The sequence below is a fragment of the Plectropomus leopardus genome, chromosome 16 (assembly GCF_026936395.1).
Source record: "Plectropomus leopardus strain MGB_pleo_1.0 chromosome 16, ASM2693639v1, whole genome shotgun sequence".
NCBI classification, from domain to species: Eukaryota; Metazoa; Chordata; class Actinopteri; order Perciformes; family Serranidae; genus Plectropomus; species Plectropomus leopardus.
The window spans coordinates 20,102,196-20,126,458 of record NC_142191.1 but is presented as its reverse complement, the minus strand read 5'-3'; the positions used below and the strand labels follow the sequence as shown (position 1 = coordinate 20,126,458).

The following is a 24,263-nucleotide window of genomic DNA, read 5'->3' as shown; positions in this document are numbered from 1 at the left end:
ATCCCCAGTGATGCCACCAATATGTAAATGAGCATCATCTAACCCATCATCTAGCAACTTCTATTGACTTTTGGAGCTGGTGCTAGCCACTTTCACTGCAAAAGAGTTGGCAACACTGGTCGTAGCAGCCTCACAGCATCACTTTCACACATGCATGCGCTCTGTCTCTTTGTCTCTGTCTGTGTGTCTGTCTCAGCTGCACATTCCCAATGCATACAATCTGGCGCTGAAGTAAGGCACCAAAATATGTATGTTGATACCGTCTGGTAGGTGCTGGACGTATAGGAATGTGTTTCATATAGGTACAGGGTTTTGGTACCCATCCCTTGTCACAGTCAGTATTTTCATTTAATTTTCCTCTGAACTCTAGAACAAAGCTGCCAAAACTGGCAGTTTCAAATGTAACTCCCGTGAGTCATGTGAACCCACAGACCGAGGTCACGCTTTGTAAATGTGTTGAAACAGAGCTCACAATCATTAACTAGCTACATTAACAGAGCATGACTAATGGACAAGTTCCTGTGAGCATGTGGCCTTGTGCAACCAATCGAAGTTAGGCCATGCAGCAGTAGTCACCACCAGTTTCCCAGTGGATAAGTGGTGAGGTTGTCCACTTGGTTACTGTACTGTGTGATTCATTCCAGTGTGTATGCTCATTTCCATTGCATGTTTTCTTATTATTTTCTACAAATGTGGGGCATTGATGTGTAAACTGTTGGCCACCTCCAGATCATTAATCAGATTTCTCAGCCAGAAAACCTAACAAGTGAATTCTGTAACAGCTAAAGCAGGCTTAACTAACAAATTAAACATCTGCAGACCTGTCAGGCAGAGAAAGATGAATGGAGAGTGTGAGATACAGAATGACAGGATGACAGGCAGAGGTCTGGCAAAAAGTTGACTCATGCTTTACTTATGTGTGGCCTTTATTAACTAAGATATTGTGGATATTGGTAGAAATTGTGAGTGTATTTACAGAGTAACTGTGTACATGTGTTTCAGTTTCCATAGAGCAGGAGGTTTCCTCCAGATTGACATGGCTAGACCATTAGCAAGCCTCATTAGGCTGAATGCCAGCATGCAGAAACAGACTACGGAGAGGTCCAAGGTCCAGGTTAGCAGTCTGTACTAATAGCTTGGCATATAGAGAGATGGTAATGAAGCTGACTGTGGAGGTTCAGAAGATGCAAAATGAGTTTGGAGAGTAAATCTGACTAAGTTTGGAATAGAGGACTGGAATATTAAAATAAGTTTGTGCTATATTATGAGCAGAAGTTGGCAATAGAAGTAATGCAGTTTTTTTCTTAGCTGATAATGATGCTCATCTTGAATGCTGCATTTAATTGAATAAAAAGCTGCAATGCATTATCAGGACTTTTTTTATTGGTAGTTCCTATCAGTGTATTATTGAAAGCACATTAGATAAGTAGAATATTGTTCTTAATAACTGGGTTGTGTGCAGCATATTGTTTGTGTCTAATGAATGTCATAAGGCATAATTACATTTTTATAAAACATAACAGCCTGTAGGAAAAAGGGAAAGAGGCACTATATCACACAGTAACACCAAAAACACACCAAGCAGGAGAGATTTGGGGCCTGCGGCAAGCTGTCATACTATGAAAAGCAGTGGTGGAGGCTCTAAGCTCCGCTGTTTGATTCTGCGACAAAGTGCAGCCAAGCTAAAAGTTGGAGATCGTTTAACTCTAAGCGACAAATTGCAGCCAGTCACTCAACAGAGGCCCGTGACTCTGGCTGACCTTTGTTTAAAAGACTTTCTTCTCACCTGACACACATGCAGACGCCTTTTGCTTGGTGTGTCTTCAGTGTTGAGGCAATCAGCTGCAGGATTGTGCAGTGGTGTAGGAGGGTCATGGCCCATTTCCAGGGAAATGGAGGTGGAGAATAACTACTGTAAGCCAGTGTCCTCATGTCAGTGACTGAGGATTTGTCTTTGGTAAGGTTGTTCATGTTGGCTTAGAATATCCTTAGAATTCCTTTATTACTGCAGATTTTTGCCACCAAAGACACCTGTACACAATAGGTCGTGTAATAACGATGAATGACATAACAGCTCTCCTCGTGGCTGGAAGATAAACCCCGCCCTCCAAATTACGTCACCAGCGCAAGATGACAGCGGCCATATCTCGAATATTTTGGCTGCTCTCCTTTGAAATGTAGTACACCGGGGCTGTTAGTAAATTTTTTACTCACTATAATATTTAAAGGCATAAAGAGAGCATATTACTTGCTCCTGTGGGCTGCAATTGTCTTTTGGTCTGATCACAGGTTGTATGATCGGCCACTGCAGTCTGATTTTAGGTTGTGTTTTTACAAAAGTTGGTTCTGTTTCATCTTTTTGCTCATGGCAGCTGTGCTTTTTTCTGTCATCCCCTGCAGCCCCACCACAGCAGCCTAGACACACTACTTACATTCAGATAGATGGGAGGCCTGGTGTTTTTGACCCAATGCCTGATTTGGTGTGAATGCAGCCTAAGACTGAAAGTACATGTGGTAATGACATGGGACACTAGCCTCTTTTTGTGGGATGAAATCCTTGAAAATGAATTTGAAACTCAAGTGTGATATAATGAAACAACAAGGACAATACACTGCATGGCACCTTGATTTTCCGATCTACTTTCAGGTTGATAATACAAGAGACCGTAGTACTTTGCTAATGCCTGGGTCATTTTTCTATATATGAATTTGTCTTAGGTAGAGCTGGTTCAGTTAAACTCTGTCACATCAAGTCAAGGCCATACAGATTATGTTTGTCAGATCTGTCAAACCACGGTGCCATGAGTCGGGGCTAACAAGGTAATTAGTGGATTGGAGATATCTGGTGGGAAGCACAAAGTTTAAGTTAGTTGTCATGAGTACAAATCTCGAGTCAAATTAGATGAATTCACACGACCACACAGATGGAACTAATATCAAGTCTGCAGAGTCGGTGGCTGCTGCTGCTCCAGTTCTCCAGGAAACCCAGCCAACCTCCACAGAGAGAAAATGAATTATGTGTGCTGGTGGATGAGTGTTTAAAAACAACTGCCAGATGACTTGCTTGAGCTGTGAAGACACTGGACACCTTTCACAGACTGTGCTTGGTTGGCATGTACGTTTGAAGCATGTTTTTATTCTGGTGCCGTCCACACAATCTGACTATGAGCATCATAAATGTAGATCACTTCTTTATCTGCTTTAATGGATAACATTCATTAGACTGTGAAAATTAAGGCTTGTGCATCATTAGAGTTATGATGATTTTTAGAGTCTTGTTAGTGCGATGGTCCTTGAATTTGGATTACCATTGCCATTTTGAGATACTTCATTAAAGCCGACACTGATATGTTTTCCCAGAGGCTTTTTAAGCTGATTTTAACAAGCTGAAAGATTTTGTGTCACCATGTAAAAGATATGGACTGTGGCCCATCTTTTGGGAAGATATGCGGATATCCCCTTTAGCCATTTCAACAATTTGGAATGGAAAAAGATGCAGCCTATCATTAAGTCATGCACACTTTTTCCTGGGTCCCAGATCAGAATTTACTCACTAAAAAAGAAACCCAAGCCTCTTGTTGTTGTCTCTGTCTCAGTTTTATTTTTGTCAGCAGAACTCTTGTTGTGAAACAAGATATCATTCCCAGGGAGATTTTGCTTTTTACATAATGGTATCAAATAAAGCTAGTGTCCAAAGGTGGAGGTGTCACTGAAACCAAAACTAATCTCTGTCTCCCCAGTGATTTCATGTTCAGTCTTGAGGAATATGAGAAGTTTTTTTGGTATGTACAGTACCTGTTGGCATTTTAATAGGAATCTAATCTGGATGTAAGCTTGGGCGGTATCTGTCTATTCAAACCTTCCTGAAATTTCACCGGGGTACACAGTATTTGAGGGTATAAGTGTGTTGTTCATACAACCCCCTCCCCCTGGTGTGCTGCTTACTTTCAGTTTTCCAAATGAATGAATACAAAATAGAAACCCACAAAATATTGGGAAAAGTAATACACCTATTTTCCTCATTAAACAGAGACATACAACTGCACACCCTCTGTATTCAAATTTCTCTTGGTCTCAGAAAACTGACAAGGCTTAATTGCCTTGTTAACTCATATTAAACAAACTTGATTTAAACTTGATAGAAACAAAATAAAACTCACCCAAACCTTCTTGGTTACTCTTGCTAGCAATCTAGTTAGTACGTCCAGTGTTCCAAAAGTCACCAGCTCCAGTTTGGTTAAAATAAATCATTAATCTACCAAGTAATATGCAAAAAAACATGGTGTCGTTCCCCACATTCTCTCTGCTGTTGCTCGAAGCCAGCTGTTCACATTCCTGTTACTTATCCCTCCATGACTAGGTGTCCAGGTGTCTTTCAGCTCAGCTGTCTGTTGCAACAGTACAGTCTGGAGACAGAGCTCTGATGGTGCCTGCTGTGCACTACATACAATGAGTTTAAAAGAAAGAGGAGCTCCTGTATTGTGACGGTATTAAAAAAACATACCTTTGGGATTTCTAAATATCCTGGTATACCAAAATACAGAAATACTGCCCAACCCAGTCTATATGTTATAGTTCAGGCAACACAGATAGTCCAGAGAGGCAGTTTTAAATTTTTGTGTCTTTTAGAGCTGATATTATCATTCGATTGATTGTTTAATCATTTAGAAGACAATAAATTGTCAACAGTTTTGATATTAGATTAATAATTCGGTTACTTTTCAAGTAAAAGTCACTCAAGAAGATGATCATTAGTTTGTCTGCTTCATTTGGCTCTCCTTTTTCACAAACTATTTGGTTGAAATACTGAAGGTCCTGATTCAAAACCCTTAAGTTTATAAGCTTCAATTCTAAATATGATGTGAATGAAAGTTTAACAGGAGAATATGAGTCCTGAAGTCGATGTGTCATTATCAGCTTGAGAGAAGATATATCACCGTGTGGAGTTGTGGAAACTGCTCAGTCTACTGTTAGGACCCGCCGCTGAAGACACGTTTCATTTAAAAGAGAAAAGTGAGGGTCACCGCTGCCGGCTAAAAATGAGAAGCTGCTACCTGAATGTTTTATAGACTGCTTTGCAAAATGAGAAAGGGAGAGTGTAATTTGCCAACCTCGGTATCAGAACTTTCACTTCTTGCCCAAATAATTAATCTAAAACTAATCTAGTTTTCACTCTGTTATGGTGTGAAGTGCTGGCAGTGTAAAGCCAGGCAATCATTAAAGTGAACAGTGCTGCAACACTAGCAGACTAAGATGGATAAAACACAGTCGAGTTCAGTAAAGAAAGGATTGTAATTTGTTAATCTTAAATTTAACCGATACTGATATTTTAAAATATCCCCTGATCGGTACCTGTCTCTTGGGGATTCTAATTAAAAAACAAAAGAAGTGTGTTGTGACTGACAGCAGACCCACAAAAGTCTTCATTAACTGATAATGGACACCTGTGTTAGTGTCTACCTTTGTTCATTTTTAAATGGGTGAAATCTCATTTCATTGTACAGCTGTGTGTATCGTACTGCTTCGCTCAGCACCTGCTTGACCTGCTCTTGCTTTTTCTCCCTCTCTGTTGTGGCACTGCTGCTGTGGGAGTGTAAGCTCCTTGCAGAAGTGTGAGAGTCCCCCCCACAGACACAACACAGACACAGTGACATGGCTAATTTGTTAGCATCACACAGCTAACTACACATCAGTTTTAACAACAACAAGGCCACTGCTGCTATGATGCTGAACTGACTGCTCTCATGTCAGCCATTTGTGTATTAACAAGTTCTGTAGTTATTTCCAACATCACGGCATTGCTATCGGATCATCTCCCCCTGCAGTGTCAGTATATTACATTTAATGTATTTATTTATACCTGTTTAATAGTATTATTTGCTCAAAATGCTTATTGTCAGTTAACCGTTTAACGATTAGTTGTTAACATCCCTACTGTCTCTCTTTCAGCGTCACGTGAGAGCCTCGGACAGTGTCATCTGCCGTTCATTGTCTTTGACAAGATACTGGGATCATCAGTGAGTATTCAGCTTCCTCAGTTGGATTTGAAGGTCTGCTGTCCATAATCTGGTTCAGTTAAATCAGGTTAAGTTAAATTTATCAGACAGTTCTTGTGCCTGTGTTGTCAAGGTAACTGTTTTTCTGTTGCTCTTATTCTTTACAAAAAATACCACTGAGCTTCTTAAAGCGAATGACCCATATTACTGAGCTGTCAGAGAAGAGAGAACACCAGTTTTACTCAGTGTTTTTGTCTCCACCTTTGGTGAAAATCTGCTCATAATAAATATTGGTTAATATCAAGTTTTATTAACAGCCGTTTTTTTTTTATCTAAACATAAATGTCATTTATGGCCATTATTTGTTCAACGACAATTATTTTATCAAACCGTCTGTAGTCATACTTATGTATCCTCAAGAAAATCAAAACTCAATTATGTTTTGTTGTATATATTAAATACCACTCAATATATTGTTGTGTTGTTGTGTTATTCCAACTGTCCACAGTCAAGTTAAAATGACTGTCTCAGGACTAAAAGTTAATGCCTCCTTCTTGAGGTACACTCAACAGATGGTGGGTCTGGCAACTCAGTGTAGTTCAGCTGGATGGCAAAACTGCCAAAGATAATGTTCTGGTTGTCCTAGGCTATAAATAAGGTAAAACATAGACTTGGGAATTATAATATAATATATAAAATGGAATAATACTGCTAGTAAGAATGAGGAGTAATCAGCTTTGAGATACAGTAAAACATGGTGAGTAGGCGGCCCTTATCTACGAGATTGAAACAGCATGTTTTGTTCCAGTAAATGCTTTGCTTCTCTCTCTCTGTGTTTCTTCCCCTCTCTCGCTTCTTTTTCTTTCTCTCTCACCTCCTCCTCCAGCCAGCAATGCTGCTCTCCTCCCCTCCCACACACACATAGACACATAGATACAGACACTACTATGTTCACACAAGTACGAAGGAGGGAGGGGGAGAAAGACTCGGAATGAGAGATAGTGTGGAGGGTGGAAGAAAAACACACCAGTGAAGAGAGACAGAGATCATAATAGAAAGCGAGAGAAAGGAGTATTATGAGAGTAATCTGACCAGGGCAACGTGGCCAAAATGTAATCACACTAAAAATGTTCATGTAAGTCGATATCAATAATTAAAACGATAAAATATTACCAAAATTATCACAATTAAATCATTTTATTTTTCATCTGAGTAAAGTTCAAGAAACTAAACTATTATCATTATCTGTTATCTATATATTATAAACAATTATTTATTATCAGACCATGGCAAACAACAGAACAGATAACAAATCTGGGGTGGATTTTGGAATTTGGAAAATTATGTCAAGATAGTTATTGTTACCTTTTTATACCCAGCCCTAGATCAAAAACAAAGACAATATATCGTCCAAAGGAATACTGAAAGCAAACATAGTCAGCAAATGTCTGGAAATCCCTCAAAATTTTAAAATATAAGCTCAAGAAAAATTATGTGAAATGTATGTGACTTTTAGGCACTGAAGCAGTGCATATGCCAATCATCTTTTTATTTACATACTGAACCAAGCTGACATTCTTCGTGCTTACAATCGATCTTAGACGGTAATGGATTTCACCTAAAAATGATTGCAACTGGATCCCATTTGAAGCCTTCGTGCCCTCGAAACATATGTGTCTATACATGCAGAGTCGACAGACACTGCAATCAATTTCAGGCACATTAAATCTATTTTTGTTTTTTCGCCACCTGAGATTGTTTTATTTTGAGGTCTTCAAGCTAAACTCAGTTTCAAACTGGACTTCATAAACTAAATGTCTAACTTACATGGGTTATTTTGTATTACCTGTTGCAACTTTTTGCAGCGTATGCGAATGACATCAGCTGACAGGAATGAAACATGACCCAAGCAGCTGTTACCTAGCAATATAATTTTAGTCAAACTGTCCATGGAAGGGACACAATATTTTGCCCTGTATCTATAGGCCAATGCATGCCCAGTAAGACCACCTATCTTTTCTATCTTTTGATACACAGGTATCCATTGCATCGCTTGTGCATTGGTTATGTGGTATACCCTGAACAACCTCTCTCACCAAAGTGCAGCACTGATTATGTAAGGATATATGCCTACATGTGGATGTAAAGGATTACAATAGCTGCGTCTGCATTCAGTCTGGTACAATGGACTGTTGTGTCCTCACAGGCCCATAAAATATTGTCTGAATGGAAACAGACTCTTTGAGCAGAGCACTCCCTTCCCGTCGTATGTTTGCCCTGGTTTTCCAGGTTTTGTTCAGCTTATAGTAAATGCTGCACGGCCTTGACAAAGGCCTGTTGCTGAATTACAGGTGTAGATGTGTTTGCATGCAGTCAGACTGTTCTTTGCAGACTTAAATCATTATGGACGCTTCCCCAGCACTGCCTTTGTCAGCTGTGTTTATATGGGATGGATGGATGGATGGATGCGTGGAAAGAAAAGATAGTGAGAGAGGGTAGTTGACTCGATGGACTGACTACTCACTTACTTTCTGTATCCATCTCTCTCTTTCCCACTTTCAGTCTCAGCATCTCATCTCCTCCTACATGCTCTCACATTGAGTGAGGAATCAATCCTTCTCACTTCTATTATATCTCCCTATCAATCTCTATCACTCTTCCTGCCACTTCATTCTGGCCATTCTCTACCAACCGAATACGCTTACTGCGGGCACAAATGAGCGCGTCGCTCTTCAGTCCCACAGCAATCATACCACGTCCTCATTAGGTCTATTCTAGTGGCCCGCCTTATCCTGCTTCATCCCTTTCCTCCTGTAATTGGGCAGAAACCTCTGCCTACCTGTCAGCTGGAGCCCCAACACAAATGCTGCAATTTATTCCTTACTGCCACAGGGTCTATTAGCTGTGAGTATGTTTTGACAATGGCCTTATAGCAACCATGGGTCACTGCAGTTTCAATTTCAGTAAATGGCTGTATCCTATGGAGCAGGGTTGCAACGGTATCGGATTTTCACGGTATGATAATTATCTCAGAAAATATCATGATATCATGATATATGGGATACTCTACTTGCTTGCTTGGGGGCCACTTTTGCAAAATGACAGGCGGCCAGGGGCCTCTCGCAGGAGCCCCATATGTATCTAGGATTTAAGGACATTTCTAGGAATTTAGGACATTTTGGATTTTAGGACGTTTCAAGGATTTAAGGATATTTCTTGGATTTTAGAATGTTTCTAGGATTTTAGGACATCTCTAGGATTTTAGGACATTTTGCTGATTTAAAGACATTTCTCAGATTTTCGGATATATCTTGGATTCTAGGACCTTTTTTGTGTTTTAGGACATTTTTAGGATTTTCGGACATCAGTGGCTCTGCTAGGACCTCTGTCAGGGGGTGCAGGTGATCCTCCACTAGCACGTTTTTTTGATAAACAAGCTTTTTTCAGGTGGTGTTTTATTCACTCTGTGTTCTTGTGTTCTTTGCTGTTCTTGAAGTGTTCTTGTAGTTGATTTAATAAAACCCAGAACATTTTTCCCCATTTTTTTTCCGACCCCCCACCCCATCCTCCACAAAGAAAGGAAACGATAAAAAAAAGAAAAAAGTATGAACTAAGCCATGGATTTGGTTCATTAAACTCCCACTCAAAACTATATTTTGCTCTTGTTAAAATGTCCTCTTCAGTTAAATAAGACAAGTACATTTTGTGCCAAATTGGGTTTGAAGTAAGGGATTTTGTGCAATTTCATTGTTACATTCTTTTGGGAGAACCCTGCTGTGTGTGTTTCGGATGCAATAAAGGTTTCGTTTCATGAGCATTTAAAACAGATGAAGAAGAAATAGAGGAAATGTCTGCGCTTGTGTGCTGTTGGTAGAGCTTGTAATTTTACAGTATAACTGGTTTGTTTGGCTTTAAAGCCTGTGAAGCATGTTAACCCAGTCTTAACGTTTGTAGCAAGTATGGCCTCTACTATGCTGCTATGTTTATTTGTATCAGCGTCACATTCATATGTCACAAGTGCTTCACAGTAGACGGCAGGAGCAGTAGATATAAAAATACAAACCCAGTAAAAAAGCATTTGGAGATACAAATGTTATGTGATGTTGAAGATGTTGTGATGTGAAGTTTTTAGGAACCCCTTTTCAATCTTAAAGTTCAATCTTGAAGTAAAGCATACACACTGTGAGTTTTTTCATTTATGTAATATGAGCAGGTAACTGTCTAAAATAAAAACTGGTAGTATCTAAATGCTGGCAGCAGTAAGAAGGTACATCCCAAAACCTTGATCAGAAAGTCTGTATGGAGGCTTAAGCCTGTGTTGTAAACAAAGCAGAGTGTAGTAATAACACTCCTAACACTTAAGCACATAATCTGCCATTCATTGAGCTATTGAGCTGTTTGTAAGTGGTTTTTATTTTTCTTGAAAGTCACTCTTAGCCAGACTTAAATCATGAGAGTGACTGGCTCACCCATACCCTGTACGACCTGTCACTTCCTCACAGGAAGCAGGAAGTGACTGAGATGTGTTTCCTTTTGGAATTTTAGACGGCTTCCTCGGTTAAAGCAAAAGTTTGCACAGACCTTTCGGAAAGCAACAGGAAGAAACAGTGTTTCCTTATTATATGTTTACTGCACATTACAGCCACGTGTATTAAACGATTGCTTTATCTACGCTTAATTAAAAGGTATAAAAAGCCACAAAAAGACATTTAAGTTTTAGTTTAACTCCAGTTTTTTTTGTCTTTGATAAAAATGCATCTATTGCTGTCATTAAGCTTAAAGTTTTTTTCATCCCTATCTGACATGTCAACAATATAGCCTAACCATACACCTTATAAATTCAAGTTTCTCTTTTTCGCTGAACGTAGACCAGATTAATTGCCTTGTTAAATTATCATTAACTCATTCAAACTCACTAAAACTGTCTCGGTTAGTCATCCCACTTTTCCAACAATAACCAGCTCTGGTTCGGTTGAAATAAACCTTAATTCACCAAGTTTGATGTGAAAATATGCTGTTTTTTTCTCCTAGTCTCTGTTTAGTTGCTGGCTGTTTTTAGTCCTGTTACACTATGTTGCTCTCACCATTGGCAGTCTCTGTATTTCTCAGTTCAACTACCTGTTCCACCAGTAGAGACTGGCATCTGGTGGTGTGCAGTTGCGTCACCTAAATGCAGCATCACTATATATTAATTTGATATAAAGAGGACTGTCTATATTTTTGACAGTATTGTGCCATCAGGTTTTCTTAACATCCTGGTATATTGTAATACCTTTATACCGTCCACGCCTAGCTGTAACACCTGGCTCAAGAGAAATGGCTCAACTTGCTCTGTTTTACAAGAAGAACTATAGTTGGGTTGCTGCTATTGTGCAGCAAAGGACTGATCGTTATCCACTGATCCAAAAGCCAAATAGTTTCCAGTAGAGCTTGACTGATAAATATGCTTGCTGAAATTAGCTTAACACGTGTAACTTTTGGACATATATGTCCAACAAGCAAGACAAAATTCAATTTCTGTCGTCAGATGAGGGAGTAGTATGAAATAGAGATTCAGTAGTGGCCTTTAAACTAACTACAAGTCATTGTCAAGCCGCTCATAAAATCATTATTCTATGTTTGCAGTTATGAACAGCTGTCAAATAACAACATGAAGAAAGGTCAGCACACTGTAGCTCCTTTAAGTGCAATTTAATAGCCCACCTACAAGTGATGTATCAAGCTAATGCTCTTTTTCAGACTTGGGTTTGTGATCAAATATACCATCTTTAAATGCATGTACTCTGGTCACATGACTGTTATGTTATGGCCCCAGTGAAACACACAACCCCTCACAGATAATTTATCTTATCTCACATTGTGAGTTATTTATACCCCTCAGCTGTAGTTTGTGCTGCGTGGATAACTGTTGATGATTGATCTGATGAGATTGATGGATGAGAGGAGAGGATGAGTGCAGATAGAGTGAAAGCAAACTTTTAGACCCAAAATGAACGGTTAAGTTTCACTTTCACTGTACCTGGGGTTTTGTAATGACAACATGCTGGTGACAACAGTACGCCCAGTGCTTCAGGAGTGTGTTGCAATGAATGACTGGATGGTATATACTGTATATTTCAATTGCGCCAGAAAATCTATTTGTGCTGGCAGACATTTTAATTTTTGCCGCTCATCACAAATAAATGAATGTGTCGGAAACCCTGAAGCTATAACGTGTGGACCTTTCCTCATGTTGTTTATTGCCATCTTTCATTGTTCCAGCACCTTTCTTAAATGGACGCTTTTCTTATGGTTATATTGACATTTAAAATCAGAGATCCCATAGAGGGTTAAAGGTGAGAGAAAGTTCCTAACACGGGCCCAGACTGACTGGAGAAGCTTGCAACATTGTGTTGCAAAAGCTCTGCTTTTCCTCGTACGCACCAAGCTGACATTTTAAGATTTATCCACTTTGGAAGTTTGGGTAAAGCATAGTTTTTGCGTAACAAATACTTTTTCTTGTATTTAAACGGCTCTAATGGAGAGAAAAAGATGCACTTCTAAATTTATCGTGTGTCATGTGCAAGAACTCTATGACGGAGAGCTCAGGTGAAAATCTCTCTATTTCCTCTGTGGCTTCATTCATATTTCTCTTTACTTGTCATTTTTCATGCGTGTCATTTCTCCACTGGTGTCCATTTATCTGTCCGCCTGTCTATCCTGCTCTGTATTCTTGCATAGAAGCCACACATACACAAGTATTGTGGAGTGAGCTGCTCTCAGTTCTCAGTCCTGCTCACTCCTCTCCTTACTGCAGTGCTGTTGCAGCCCACGCAGAGCAGCGCCATTTTGGAAATCTGCAGCTCTTTTATGATGGCTGTAATTCATGGCTTTCTCTGTGTGTCTTGAGAAGTCACCTGTGCTACACTGCAATGGATAACAACGCACACTCATTCACTCTGTGGACTTGTTTCATAAGAATGAAGATGTTATGAGTGAACTTTGCATTACAGTATTTAAACAGAGCTAGTGAGATGTGTGTTCAGATATATTTGTTGATTTGTTCAGTGCAAATAGCCCTCGAATGTAGTCATATTCTTTTGAGTGTGACCAAGTTTCTGCTGCCTGCTGCTGGGTTTTAGTTCACTTTTAAGTTTTGATGACAGAGCTACAGTTTGTTTTGATGACAGAGCCACAGTTTGGTCTGCTCTCTCACTCTATTCCTCTCAGTTGCTTCTGTTTTCCTTTATTCCAAAATGTTCCTTTCTCAAACTCCCCCGCTCTTTAATTCATTTAATTTCTTGCATATCTCTCCCCCATCCTCTCTCTTCAACCCCCTCTCTTCACTCCCTTCCGTTATCTCTCTACAGTACATCAGCCCCGAGCCACCATGTTAATTACACCACACTTCTTTTTCTCTATTATTCACCACTCTGCTATTTCTGTCACCCTCACTGCTGTGCCTGCATTTGCTATGTTGCCAGCATTTTGCTAGGGTCTGCAGTGGCTGTTGAAATGAGGAGGGGGCGTGTACTGGTGCCCAATTCAACAACAAATGGCTGTTTAGCGTCATCTGATTGGCACAGATTAGGGAGCTCTCTGTGGTGGTGGTGCAGAGGTGGCTGTTGCAGAGGACCAGGCGGCTTCATCGCTGCTGTCTGAGCACAGCTGATTGAGCCATTTGCCTCCAGTGTGTTTTACTACTTTAATGACATTTTGCTCTGTTAAATGTAATTGGATGGATGAAGACAGATTAATGGGTTAGAGTGAAGCCAAATCTCACCTGATTAATGGTTATATTTTTAACAATGTCACCTCACTGCTGAGGTCAGACCAGCCTACGGACAGATTCAACAGCCCTGGAAAAAATAATAATAAAAAATAATACTTTCTTCAATGCAATTGTCTGTTTAAGACATGAGAATTGATGCACAAAATGTCCTCACTGGAAGTCAGACATTTTCCCAAAGCTATTTGTGTGTCATCTGCCATCATATTAGCTGACCATTTGCCTCTGAGTGGCTAACTACTTTTATATACACTGGCAAATTTTGTGGAAGATTTACTGACTGATCGTGATCAACATGATGTTTATCAGTGCAAGCAAATCTTGTCCTTTATCTTAAGCTTATTAATGAAGTTGAATTAACTAGTCTTGAGAGGTACTCTGTATTAGTGTGTTCCAAAATACTGATTTATGCATACATATGGATTGTAGGGCTGCCTGTTAAAAGTCTGAGAGTCAGTGTACCTCTGGGCATGTTTTGCTCCTCAGATTACGCTGCGGAGTGAGTGCTCTTGACTTTTACACTACTTTTTGCAGCTGGACATGCAGGCAGCGGCACAGAGGGAGAGAGAGACTGCACCGTAGGGTGAAGTGGTGGTGAATATACAGCTCACAGCAAGTTGATACAGGTCACAGGATACATTCACTGGCTTTTGTGTCAGCAAAAAATTGTTGTTGCACATTTGCAATCTGTCTTTAGGTAAGAAATATGCAAAAGTAGTCGCTGAATACTTGTATTGAACAGCCTGACATAATTATGTGTTGGGAACAGTCCTAATGGACTGTGAATGTTTGAAATGGTTTCAGTATTCACTTTCCTCAGTACTGACACTATCAGTACTACTCTCTTACACGTGCTATTGCAGCAACCCTATAGCCACGCCTCCTCTCACTCACTCAGTGCTGTCTTGTCATCTCTGGTCCCAAATTTGCTGTCTGGAGAATTTTGAATGTGTTACAGTCTCACAGGCTTTTGAACATATGCACTACCACAAGACGAATTTTGTTTGTATTAATGTAAAAAAGGATTTAGTTGTTGTTAATGTTTATTTTAGTCATTCTGCTGTTCTCTGCTGCTGACTAAGAAAATATTTCGGCATGTTATGGCTTTGTTTATTTATCTTCTCATAGAAATTTAAAATTTTATGCCCTCAGTCTAAGTTTTTCCCTATGGTATCGAAAATGGTAACAAATATTGATATTTGTCAAATAAATTCTGCTATCATGACAACGCTACTCTGTATACGCTGCTAGAAACATATCTCTATTGAATTTGAACATTTCTCAATTTCTCAGTATCCAGTGTTTTTGCTAGTATTGCACGAAGACTGAATACCAACTCAGGGCATCAGTAATGCCCGCATGCATGCACACCATGCAGCTACTGCCAAATCACCGAGTCAGAACAGTATCCTTCAAAAATGATGCTCACAGCTTAGTTGGTTTGAGTTGCTTATTTTTAGGCATTGAAGAAGCGCGATGGTAAATGGATTGGAACCTCTCTGATGGGACCCTTGTTCAGTCTTTGTGTGCCTGAGTGCATGTGTGTGTCCTCCACTGTTTACTTATTTATTGTTTCATGGAGAAACCCAAGAATGAACGAGGTGTGACAGCATGCGTTTTGCATTAAATGTCAGCAAGTGCCCAGGTGTTAGAGAGAAAGAAACAAACGCTTGTAAAGAGGGGCTGGGACACTGGCCGAGGCCATCTTCCATTGCTGATGGCTGACCATCAGTGATCCCAGAGTCGTGATGAAGAAGTAGTCATCTGTACTGAAGCCAGTTCATGGAAGCTACAGTGAGATTAAAGACAGGAAGCATGTATGTGGCAAGAGTAATGATGGGCAACACAGCTTGACAGGCAGAAAACAACAAGCAGATACGCAGTGCTTCAACAGAAAATCCAAACAAACAGCTGTTTGACAAGCCATTCAGGTAAGTGCAAAGAAAAAACAACACATCAACCTCCGTTTTGCACCACAGATTTTTCTAAAATCAAAACAAATAAAAAATGCTCTCCTTAACCAGCACGCAGCGAGAAGCAGGCACCCCTTGGGCTGGTTAGTAATGAGATGTGTCATACCTGCAGTTTCATTCAAATTATGCAAGTGGAGCAGCAGTTATGTCACTTTTAATGTTTGAAAATTTGACCTTAATATCACTCCAGCCAGGCCAATTACAGTATTGCATAAAAGCTTGTCATCCCTCCATTTTTGGCAAAATCTGACCAGAGATATAAACCTAATGCTTTAGTTTAGGGTTGGGCCAGTGTTATAATTTTGGTATCAATCCAAACAATGGACCGGACCAATACACATAATTTTACTAGGTGACCACCATGATTCAGCAGTCAATCCTGGAGTGGAACATAACGGCAGTTTCCCAACACAAAAAGAGTGTCTTAACTGTCACGTATCATCGTTCAACACTGGAGCTCTCTGTTTACATGAAGTAACAGAGGTGCATATTTAATGGTTGCAGTATGGATAAACTATGTAGCCATCAGCTGTGTGCTTGAGATCAGACCACAGACGTGAACACATAAAAGATGAGTGAGTAACCTTCTTGTCATCGCTATCTTCCTACGTTTTAAACATTACTTTTTAAATCAGATGACACACCTTTTATATTGTGATATTAACTGGAAATTACATACAGTATAGCCAATAGCAAGTAACGTTAGCCTAGCTTGTTTTTAGTGATGGTCATTTACCTTAGCAGAAAATTTCACTTTTTCCATGATCTCCCTTCAGCCAGCGGAAACAGTGTTCAGGTCTCTGTAGTGACAAAGTAGGTTTTGGATAAATAGTTTCTCATTTCAAATTCATGAATCAGCTGGTCCTCATTCATTGCAGCATTTTCAAAGTGAGTGACAGTTATAAATAGACACACAGCGTCAACAAAAGTTCAGATCACAGCAGCCCTGGCATCTAGTAAGAACAAATCCAAAATGTTGTTACATTGGTGCTGTTTTAGTCCTTATAATAGACTAACTCTCTTATGTCCTCTCATCAACCCAAGAAGTAAACAACAAAGACTAGATCAAAGAAGAGCTCACTGTAACCAGAGGAAAATGTTTGTTCTGCATCTGACCAGTAAAATACTTTGTGCTCAAAGTAACCAGTGCAGCACAAATGTGGAGCTAATTGCCAATATTATTCAGGAAGACCAATAGATTCACCCTGAGGACATGCTCATAGTCCTCCATGTGAATATGTTGGCCAAAAATGAAAAGCGAAACCTCAAACATGCATAACTCAAATATCTTGAATGAGGAGGGTAGAGATAATACTAGAAGGGAGTTTTACTTGTGAGGTAATGTATAACATCACTATTATCAGTCTATAAATAACAAATTAGCCTGCAGGGAAAATCACTCTACCTATTTACCAACCCCCATCCACCCAAAATCCTCTCTGCTTTCTATAAATAATGAATCAGCCCGTCATGAGGGCAATTGGCTGTATGGACCTGATTCATTCGTGCTCACGCGACCCAGATACCACTGTCCTGTTTCAGTGGTCTAAAGCCAATGTGATGGCGAAAAACTCAGTAATCCAGTGGTTGTTACGGGTTTTGTTTAGATATGAATCCACAGTACTTAAGAGTTTAATTGAGTTGAACTAGCATTGCCAGAATAACAGGAACAAATATCAGTATCAAAATGACAAAACTCTTTAGCAACAAAAGCTGAGCCTTGCTCCACAAAAATGGTATGTAATGTGTGCTTATTGGATTGAATGCCAGATAGGTACCCTGTTATTGAGTCAAACTGTTGTATTTACTTCTTATGAATTAAAACTGTAGTTGGTACTTAATAATAGCCTGGTAAAACCATCCTGATAATGTGTGCTCAATGTAATGTCTCTCTCTTTGTATTAGTCTGGACTCTCTGCCACCCAAAACTTTCAGTTGGCGGGAGTGTTCACTTTGACAGACAACTCCTTCAGCCAATTCTGACATCATTACTAGCCTCCACTACACAAATATGTCGTCAGTTAGACAGTAATGGTCTAAAAAAAATGCAATTTATTTATATATACCACTTGTATGTGATGTGATCCTCGTCGACAACACTTGTTGGCAAAACAACAATGAACACGAATTTGTACCAGGGAACATTTTCTTCATCACCAACAGAGCCATTACGGTTCTGCAAGCAGAAGCCTGCATGCTACGAAATTACCTATAATGCAGTCCTTAATTGGCTGCCTATGTTTCCAGCTACAGTGGGGATCCCTGATTAGCCTGGCTGGATTTTTGTGCTCTGAAAAGTGTTTCTGAAAAGTGGCAGCGAGTCCAGACTGATACAGAGAGAGAAACAGAATGTCTAGCTCATGTCATCAGGGTGTTCTGCCAGACTAAAACAATAAGGCAAAAGCTATTGATTTTTTTTCTTTTGTAATCACATATTCTACAAAATGTTCCATGCATTTACTAATTAATTGGATGAGAAATGATTTTTCTTCTTTAAAGAAATACTTTGCCAATTTTCAACCAGCTTTGTATCATGACAAAGGGGGAAGTATATGGCTCTTAGGCTATACTACTCTGTCTCAAACTCAAATCAGGCTCCGATCAAAAAGTAGGTAGAGCTGATTAATTATAAACAAAGATAATGGTACTGCTCTAACTATTTATTATATCTATTTTTACTTTTTAGTGTAGTTTTCAGAAACATATTTTAATGCTGCGTTTAGCTGTAATAGCGAGAGGTTGTGAACAGGAAGTGGATGCCATACTGCTTCCTGCAAAGTGAAAACAGAAAACTGAAATAAAATAGTAAAACTAAGCAACATTGATCAAATACAAACCAAGATTCTGTCACTGAGTTGCATATTTATTACCTGAAATGGTGTCAGAAACATGCTTTAGCTTACAGTATTACTTTGATAGGAGATCAATTGTTACCAGCCGGCTGCCATTGTGGCATACAGACAATTTCACAATACTGTACCTCAATTGGTCGATTATTGATCTGCTGTTTGACCTTTTGAGCAAAGGCCTAAACCCCAGTCCTTTTCCTCTGTTTTCTCCGGTCATGTAGCAACAATTTCAAAAGTATTTGTACCTTTCTTCTGCAATGACATCTGAGTTTTATGAAAAGACCATCTTTCTTTAATGAGTAACAGTAAATATTTAAAAGAGTAAATAGACATGTCGCCTGTGTGTGTGCATGTGTGAGATTGTCATAACAATTGCATGCCTCCTCACTCCCCGTTGTTTAGAGACTACTAGCCAGGAGGAGAGCAGATACCAGCTGCAGATGTGGACCTTCAGTTAGCAGCTCTAGCAACTTGAATACAGCGAGTGCAAACCCCAGCACCCAGTTATATTTGACTGATGTTATAGAGTAACTAACTACACTATTTGCTTGAGTGCCTTCTTCCCGAAATGTGAAAAAAGTCTCAAAAATGGGCAGGGGTAGGTGGGGGGCTAAGACACACCCATCATCATCATCATCATCGTCATCCAATTGTGCAGCCTCTCGATTCACTGCATCTCCCTGCCCCCTACATACACATAAAGTAGTCAGTTGGTGAGAGGGCGGCGACGGGACGCGGGGCGATTGCAGTAACCAGGTTTCAACCTTTAGAGAGCAGTCACTAGGCATATTTTAAAGACAATATACAGAATTTTAATACTTAGCTCTCAAATGTCAAGAGTTGGCCGAGAATCAATCAAAAACACTACTAAATAACCATATTCCACTAACCATAATCCACTTTTCAACTGAAAAAATTTGTTTGGGAGTTGAGTTATTCCTTAATTGCGTACGTTAATCATACTTGTGTCTGGTTCGTTCCATGGACGGGATGCTTTTTGTTTAGATGGTGAAGCATTGATGTTGTGTTATCGCGGTAGGCTAGTTCAGTTTTACAGTAGACACACTAAGTTACAGAGTTTTCATTTTGTTTCAGCTTATAATGATGGCAAACTTCAGACACTATGCTTTTTTCGCTTACCTATTTCTTTTACTCACCCCTTGCTCTCTTCTCTTTTTTCCCTCAATTAGCATTTCTGCAGCATCAAATTATGTCGCCTGTCCACAGAACAAGCATGTTGTGTAACAGTAATAATCATCCATGTGAAGCACAGTGTGTCTTCACATTGAACGGACAAAGCTAGTTTTAGTAATCAAGTTACTTGAAGTTGTTGTGAAATTCTTTCAGCCCTAGTAAAAAACATTTCACATGTTCTTCAATGTCACTGTGAATGTGTTTGTTTAAACCTGATAAAGGAATGTAGATGTGTCATGACTATAAAAACATCTCATTGCATCATGGAGGTACAGAGGAGGGGAAACCGAGTGTTGGACCCCTGAGACACAGTCAGAGGAAGGCGAGGAAATGTGTGTTGCGTCATGTGCGTGAGGGTGAAACAGGTATTGTTGTCTTGCTGTGGAAATGGTTTGTGGCTTTGAATAAACTGCATTGCTGAGCAGAAGAAGCAGTCATCGTGTGATGTTGAGGTAAAGTACCTCTCCCTGTGTATATTCTTGATGTGCTTGTATATAAGCCAATCTTTTTCAGCTGTTTTGCTGCGTGAACAAACATGACACACGCATGCTTGCCATAGTTGGTGTCGAAAGGCCATAGCTATTTGTGCCATTGTTGCACTGTGGACCTAAAAACAAAGTGGCACTTAGTCTTAGTCATTGTCCTCTGAATCCTTGTAATGTTTCCCCCCACCATTTCCTATCACTCCTATCTGCTCTTGTCCCCATAGGAAAGGGCTTCATCATAGCTGTTAATCCAGAGGGATGGTGTGAGGCGTGTTTGCTAACAAGTTCAGTGACATGCGGCACGTAAAAGCATTGAAAACTGTGTGTTCTCAAGCTAGGAAAAAAAAGATGTTTTTAGGTCAGGGCAGATATATTTAACAAAAATTCTATATATGGAAGACCCTGGTTTTTTTTCCTTCTTTTTTGATATTTTAGACCCTTATTATAGGATCTATTTTCAATGAATGTAGTCTGCACTCACACTGAAGGGGGTGGACAAAATATTACAAACACTTCTCGGTCTAAAGCAATAAAATTCTACATCACCACAAACTACAGCCTCCAAAAAAAACATAAAGTTGTATCAACACAAACAGCTCTTAATCTACATGAAGCTGAGGTTTATTACAAGGCTGTTGTATCAGACTTCACTAGTTCTGACTAGGTGTATGATGATGTGATGATTTAAAACATAAACAATGAAAAACAATAAAATGCAAAGGAAATTTAAGGGGTTGCCATTTACTTTTTATTGTTAAAGAATGTAATTTGCATTGACTTAATCGAACACTCATACAGGGCATGATAAACACAGACTGCTTCACGTGAAAACAGACAGAATAATCATAAGACAGGCCAGAAAGACAGAGTTTATATCATATCATTATATCACTGCCCTAAATCTGGTCCTTCACAGCCAGATAGCAAAACTGAAAATCCTGTGTGGGCCAAAGTTGTTTATCTTGGGTAAGCCAGGTGATTTTATCACCAAGAAGAGAGACCGTATGTTAATAGACTTGTGTCCTCTTGTGTCATGAAAGCAAGGATGGAAAGGTGTGAACAAACCAGGTATAAAGCAATATATTAAGGATTTATCAACATGTGTTTCAATGGAAAAAATGACATATATTACAAAAGTGAAAAGTGTTGATAAAGATCTTTAAAAAACAAATGCTAGACCCCCCCCCCCATACACACACATGCACACACACACACACCTCATCACTCGATCAAATTTCTATGCTCATCTCCTTTCTCTGCCTCTATTGCCATTCTGTGATAGCCGGAGATAGGGGAGAGAACGCCGTAGAACACCTTTGCAATTTCACACTCGAGAGAAAAAGACAACATCGGCAGACTTCAGAGCACCCAAAAAGCCCCTTTCACATTTCAGTGAGCCGAAGAGGAGACCCCACCCCGCTGCCGAGCTCTGCAGCGGGAGAAAAAAACAGCAGAGCACGTTTATCTTTCCACACAATTACAATTTCACTTTGAAATGCTCTGAGCTGAAACACCAACACATTGGACTGCCTGCTGCCTGGCAACTTTCAAAGAGAATAATGTTTGATTTATTTTTTTTTTCTCACTCCTTATCTTCCCTCTGTGTCTTGGCCTGCCATTTCCTCATCTACACTCTGACAAGCTGAGATGAAAAGCTGTTTGGCTTTCAAATGGCTGTGCAGAATTTACGAACACTAGGCCACTATTACATTTTGACACACGAGAGGTTTGAAACACCTGCAGCTCATCTAAAATGTTTGTTTTGGGGACATCGCTGATACAGAGCAGTCATTGCTGATGTCTTTGTGAACAAATCCCAGAGAACATTTGTAACTATCATTACTACTTTTAAACTTTTTTGTACCTCCGCACTGGCAATAGCCATGGCAGGAACCATTATGTTTTTTAAGGTTGTCCGCCTGTCCGTTTTTCTGTCTGTGCGTCTGTCCCATTATTGTGAATGCATTTCTTAAAAATGCCTTGAGGTCATTGCTTCAAATTTGGCATCAACGTCCACTCAGACTCAATGATAAAGTGATTAGGTTTTAGGGTCAAAGGTCTCATATTGTTAATGTCATATTTCAAGAACGCCATGAGGATATTTCTTTAAATTTGGCACCGACATCCACTTGAACTCAAGGATGATGTTATTAGAATTTGTTGTTCAAAGGACCTTGAGCGAGTTTCCCAAAATTTGGCACAAACGTCACTCAAGGCTAAACAGATTAGAATTTAGTGATCGCGGGTAAAAGGGCAAGGTCACTGTGACCTCAAAAAACACGTTTTTGCCCATAAATCAAGAAGTCACAAACCTCACAGAAATGTCTAATAGGATACAGAGATGAAGGGCTGACATTTTACATCCAAAGAGTGTAATGTTCTACAAAAACACTTTTATGGCCATCACTCAACATCATAACTCAGGAACAAAGGGGAAGACATCTGGTCAGATACTGAATTGGTGACATTAATCTCTCCCTATTCTAGTTGGCAGCTTATATTCAATGAAATTTAAACATGACTGAAGAGTTTTAGGCTTTTCATACAAAGTTTAAACAGACCAAAAACTGAGACACTAATGGCATTGAGCCTGGGAAAGATGATGGTGAGAAAATAATAATGTGATGCAACACTTTTCATCATCTGGGTCCTTTGTTTGAGTGTGTTAGTGTGAGAGACGGAGAAAGAGACACACTGAATGCCTGAGTCATGATCTGGAATTTGTCCATGTTTTTTTTGTTCCTGAGGCTCTTTGTGTTACCTGCGGTGGCTCTACACCCACTCTTGAACAAATGCATGTGCACACACATATAGTGTTTTGCCTCAGCGGTCACACCTATGCCTTGCAGCATCTTGGCAGCAGGTGTTTTAGAGGACTTGCTGTCAAAGTTGTGCCAGTGTGTCGTCTTTTCAGTTTTTTTTGTAATTGCTATTTTCCCACATACGGCTTCTATTACACCCCAGCCATCTAAGAAAGGGGGTCTCTTTTTGAATTTCCTCCTGAGAAGTTTCTCCCTTTATTTTCTTTTCGTCTAAAGGCTCTTAGTTCCCCCTCCTTGTCTTCTCAGAGAGCTTGGGCTGGGTCTTAAACTGTTTTGGTTGTGCGTGTTGTCTGGATTCACATGAAACATGATGTGACTTGACTTGACTCACCAGTCGGTGTGGTAATGATGTGTGTCAAGGGAAACAGGTGTATGGTTCTCAAAGGTAATATAAAGAAAAGCAGAATTTAACCTAGCTAATAGAATTGTGTTTTTTATTTCTTTTTTCTGTTTTTTTTTTTTTTTTTAATTTTATGGTTTTTCCCCTGCCTCCGTACTTCTGTCATGAACGAGCTGCTCTGTGATTGCAAGGTGGTGATCTTCGCTAAACAACATCCTGGAAAAACTATCCTTTTTCTTAAACTACAATAGAGGCTGATTAATGAATACTGAGCCCTCATTCAATCTGCGATTAACCAGCTCCAAATTGCAGCATTTCTGAGAATGGAGAGAAGAAATGGAGGACGTAGGGTGTCGGTCTTTGCACCTGAGCTACACTCTCGGACACACACACACACACACACACACACACACACACACACACACACACACACACACACACACACTCACCACACACATACACAATCTTCTACTCAACTTTTTGTGCCCTCTCTTTTCAAGAGTCTTTCTATGACTGTCTCCTTTCCTCCTTTCATTGTTCAGCACTGGCCTCATTTCAGTCAGTTAGTCAGTCGGCTTGTCTGCTCTGTAATTTTCAGGTGTGTGTGACTCACTGTGCATTGGAGCAGATTCACAGTCGCACTGTGCCCGCACTGGCACACCTGTGCTGCTTGTCAACAACCTTCGTCTGTAGCAGCCAGGAACATTTTAATTAAGCGTTAGCATAGCTATAGCTACATTTTAAATCACCTGCGTGAAAATAACAGCCCCCTTCATGACCTTGTACTCGTTAGTGAATTAGTTAATAAATCTTATCATTTATTTGTCATTGTCTTT

General features: G+C 39.8%; 1 protein-coding gene across 3 annotated transcripts in view; it reads left to right on the top strand.

The window, feature by feature from the left end:
* sipa1l1 (signal-induced proliferation-associated 1 like 1) overlaps positions 1 to 24,263 on the top strand; it is a 111,687-nt gene that overhangs the window by 34,382 nt on the left and 53,042 nt on the right. For all 3 annotated transcript variants that reach the window (XM_088089213.1, XM_088089212.1, XM_088089214.1), the window contains exon 3: positions 5,950 to 6,017. The gene's annotated coding sequence lies outside the window, so the exon portion shown is untranslated. The remainder of the gene's footprint in view (positions 1 to 5,949; positions 6,018 to 24,263) is intronic.